This window comes from Haematobia irritans, chromosome 2 (genome assembly GCF_050003625.1).
Source record: "Haematobia irritans isolate KBUSLIRL chromosome 2, ASM5000362v1, whole genome shotgun sequence".
NCBI classification, from domain to species: domain Eukaryota; kingdom Metazoa; phylum Arthropoda; class Insecta; order Diptera; family Muscidae; genus Haematobia; species Haematobia irritans.
The window spans coordinates 230934711-230939677 of record NC_134398.1 but is presented as its reverse complement, the minus strand read 5'-3'; the positions used below and the strand labels follow the sequence as shown (position 1 = coordinate 230939677).

Here is a 4967-nt window from a genome sequence, read left to right as displayed (position 1 = left end):
AGGCACTTTGTCTCGAAATGGTAAGAACAAGAAGAAGAGCAACAACAACAACACCACTACCACCACCTCCAGGGAGAGAAACAATAGCAACAACAACAACAAGTATAGCAGCGACAAATGATTGGAAATCAATTGTTAGATTGAAGAGCTCTGTTCGTTCTTTTTTGTTTATCATCATCATCCGAGAAGAAGTGACTATGCGGATGTTGTGTTAATGATAAACATAAGACACAATCACCCCATTACTTACTAGGATCTTTATTCGAATAATTAATAAGAGGTTTAGCTGGTAGGCCTTAAGAGTAAAGGCCTTCCGAAGGTGATAACATAGACCAATTAAATATAAGACATCTCAAGTGAATTCACAGCGCTGTAGTTTGTCTGCACACCGTAGAGGACTCTTTTTGGTCTGCAATTGAGTGATTTTTTAATTTGGCTTTATTTTTGTTTTCCTTCTTATAAAATCCTATCCATCCACACCTTTTTTGTAATGCAAATTCACTGATTTGTACGGTAATTCTCGTTTTTCAAAAAGAAATTGAGTCACTTGACTGCGCAATTGAGTGGAATGACTGCGCTCTGCAAATAAACCGAACCATGGTGAATTATCAAGGTATGTCTCTATTTTAATTGGTCTATGGTGATAACAGTAACCATATTGATTTAATCGTAAATTTGTGAAACTGATTTTGGCTGTGTGTAAGTACATGAAAGGTTTGTGGGCATTGTCATTTTATGCACTTGGGAATATGTTAATGTCTTATTTCGTTGGACACACCAAACTCTTGTTTAACAAATTTCATCTCAATTTTAAGATTTTCATCTCAACACTGAGTTTTCCTACACTGGCGTGCAGAAATGAGTACATAATTATTTTTATACCCTCCACCATAGGATGGGGGTATATTAACTTTGTCATTCCGTTTGTAACACATCGAAATATTGCTCTAAGACCCCATAAAGTATATATATTCTGGGTCGTGGTGAAATTCTGAGTCGATCTGAGCATGTCCGTCCGTCCGTCCGTCTGTTGAAATCACGCTATCTTCCGAACGAAACAAGCTATCGACTTGAAACTTGGCACAAGTAGTTGTTATTGATGTAGGTCGGATGGTATTGCAAATGGGCCATATCGGTCCACTTTTACGTATAGCCCCCATATAAACGGACCCCCTAATCACACAAAAATTGGTCCATATCGGTTCATAATCATGGTTGCCACTCGAGCCAAAAATAATCTACCAAAATTTTATTTTTATAGAAAACATTGTCAAAATGTTATTTCTATAGAAAATTTTGTCAAAATTTTATTTCTATAGAAAATTTTGTCAAAATTTTATTTCTATAGAGAATTTTATTTCCAAATTTTATTGCTATAGAACATTTTTTCACAATTGTATTTCTATAGAAACTTTAAACTTAATTATATACGTATTTAATCGGTCTTTTTATTTTAATATATACCACGTATGGACTATGTGGTATATATTGCGGTGTTAGGAAGTTTTAAGACACCTTGCCAGTGGCTTCAGTAGAAGTTTCTACGCAATCCATGGTGGAGGGTACATAAGTTCGGCCTGGCCGAACTTACGGCCGTATATACTTGTTTTTCAATTCTAAACGAATAAAAATGGATTTTACTCTCTTGGCTAAAATTAGGAGAAAAATACGCGAATGCACCAATTTTGTACACCAATTAGAGCAATAAATCCATATGGATATTTGTTACTATTAATTGACATTGTGAAATATATTACACGTATGATTTTTTTTTACTCTTGCAAGTGTTGAATGAAAAATATCAACAGCAACTTGGAACTTCTCTATTTCCTAAATGTCAAATTTGATCTCTCGCTCTGACGGAACTTTGAGAACTAATTTATCAATTAAAGTGAATTTTTTAAATTTTTTAAATAAATAAATTATTTTATAGATAATATATCGCTGAAGATTATCTGTGAAGCTGTATCGAAATATCCGGGATAAAAAACAATTTTTCAAGAATACAATAATGAAAAACCACAACACCTGCTTTTTCATTTGTTTATGACCTCAAGCCAAACAAAATTCCCAAAAAATGAAATAATTGTTTTTTAACGACTTTTTTTTATAAATATAAATATCTACGTAAACACAAAAAATATCAATTAATTTTCTTGTCAATACAATTAAAATTATTTTTAAATCTGAGCTAACAATGTAATTTGCAAATACAATTACGATTTTATTAATATTTTGTCATATTAGCAACCAATTTTGTTATATCAACAAAAATGTTGTTTAACATGAAAATTTTCTTTAACAACAATTTATTGTAAGAAATGAAAAAAATAATTTAGAAACTTTATTTCTTAACTAATTCTTTGTTTATTTGAGTTTATATTTTTGTACAAACAAATATCCACTATTTTTATACATTTAATGTAATTCCAAATAAACAGATTGATACAATATAGCAAAATATAGAACAGAATATATATACAGCAGTAAGTTCGGCGGGCCGAATCTTAAATACTCACCACCATGAATCAAATATAAATGGTCCAAAAAATGGACCGATACACCTCAATTTCGGCACACATATTTGGGGTCCCAAAATACCTCTAGATTTCCAATTTCAGGCAAATCGGGTAATAAATACAGTTTATAGAAGCCAAAGAATAAAAATCGGGAGATCGGTCTATATGGGGGCTATACCAAAACATGAAGCGATACGGACCATTTTCGTCATATCTCTTTATGGTCCTAAAATACCTCTAGATTTTCAATTTGAGGAAAATCGGATAGTAAATACAGTTTCTAAAAGCCCAAGAAGCAAATTCGGAAGATCGGTCTATATGGGGCCTATACCAAACATGGACCGATACGGACCATTTTCGACACACCTCTTTATGGTCCTTAAATACCTCTAGATTTTCAATTTCAGGCTAATTGGACAAAAACCACGTTTTTTTAAACCCAAGACCCCAAATCGAGAAATCGGTTTATATGGGGACTATATCAAAACTTGGACCGATATAGCCCATCTTCGAACTTGATGCAACCAAAAAACGAATCTGTGCCAAATTTCAGGACGATAGCGCAATTATTGAAGGCTGTAGCCTTCAGACGGACATGCTTATATCGTCTTAGAATTTCTCCCTGATCAAGAATATATATACTTTATATAGTCGGAAGTCGATATTTCGATGTGTTACACACGGAATGACAAACTTATTATACCCCCATCACCATTCTATGGTGGTGGGTATAAAAATTGTGTCAATATACTCGAAATATGAAAAAATTCTTTTTGCAAACATGTCGAAAAATAAAATGTTAACCACAAAAATGTACGTAGTACTTGTGACCACGTAATGGTTCTAGTTATATCTATATGTAAACTACAAAATTAAGGAGCTATCGAAAAACGCCCTAGTGTAAGACTGAAATTGTATTTCCTTGTTTTAAGGCCTTCTTAAAGGCTTGCTTACCTAATGATTTCCCTCCTGCCTTAAGGATCTTACACAAATACCAGAGTCCACATTATATATGAAGGCCAGTGTATTGGTGTTTCCATTTTATTTTATTTTTGCTGATAACCTTTTGTTTTCATGATTTCATAGGGATCAGTGGCCGTTATTTGTATCCTTATCCTTGTGTTTCTACTCCTCTTGGTTTTTGGTGCTTGAATTGCTGATGCTCCTGATGTTTTTGTTGTTGCTGCTGGTTTACATCTTTCCTTGAAATTTGAAACCTTTCACCAACTTGAGTTACAACCAAAACCTTTATTGTTGTTATTGTTTTGTTTTTGTCCTGATTGTATTTCTTGTTGTTGCTGTTGCCGGTGATGATGATGGTAGTGGTAGTGGTGGTGGTGTTTTAAGACCTTCCTTTGTATACACGATCATAGGCACTTTGTTTCCATCGTTCACTCAGTCAATCACCGAGATTTAAGAAATGTGTATTCATCCCTCTTAAGTCACAGCAAGGAATACACTTGCCAAGTCCTAAGGCACTCGAGTTTAATGGCAATTGATTATGGTGTTGATGTAGTGGTGGAGTGTAGTCCTTTGCAGTAGATCAATGCTGTTAATCCATAGGCAGACACCATGATTTAGGGGTACTTCAATATTTTTTTCGAAAAAAAAACAACATAAAAATAAATGCCACAACAGACACTTTATGGCATCTACACATACACACACTTACTTGAGTATGCCAACACTTACACATACACTTATCGCAAGGATACGGATTGTAATTTTTGTTTTGTTGGTTTTTGGTGCACATGTGCATCTAATGTGTTCCCACGGTTTCCACTTTCCTTTCAAGAGCTTGAAAAAAAGGACCTGCTGTTTTTGCTCTTAATGTTGTGTTTATTGTTGTTGTTGTTGTTGCAATTTTTGAGTGCATTCTCTGACTCCCTTGGTTATTTTTTCCTGTCGGTTTCGTTTCGGATATTGAAAGACACAGGCACACCAATGTCTTTGTCCTTATATTTTTGAATATTAACATCAAGGAAGCATTGACAACGCAATGTACGATCGTTACGATTCAATGAAAGGCCAAATATTGGATAAATCAAAGATTGAATAAGGCACAGTGATTTGGAAGATGAATCGTATATACTGAAAAAAACAGTGAACCCACCAGGAAGAACAATTTTGGTTAATATTCGAAAATTTAAATTATTTTTAGAAAATTTTAACTAAGCAGTACTACAAAACTGACATCACGCCGATATTACAAAAATAAGTAAATATTTTTTTGACAAATTCAAGAAAAATTTTTTTGACATAATATTTTTTTTTCACTTGTTAAAGAAAATTTTATAGTTTGAAGGAAAAAATTGGAGTTCAAAATTGCAAGAGTGTGTTCAGTGCTATACGAAGTTCATGATGGGCGCATTATTGGTAAAATTTACAAAGTTTAAGAAATTCTGAAATATTTTGTGGGAGACCCGAATTTTGTTAATCTTTATGCAT

The 4967-nt window shown here is 33.4% G+C and overlaps 1 long non-coding RNA gene across 1 annotated transcript; it reads right to left on the bottom strand.

Moving 5' to 3' along the window:
* Window positions 1-3546: 3546 nt before the first annotated feature.
* On the bottom strand, window positions 3547-4658 carry LOC142225379 (uncharacterized). The gene is made up of 2 exons (XR_012719248.1): window positions 4192-4658; window positions 3547-4105 (listed from the first exon to the last, which is right to left on the bottom strand). It is a non-coding gene; the product is annotated as an uncharacterized LOC142225379 (long non-coding RNA).
* Window positions 4659-4967: the final 309 nt, after the last annotated feature.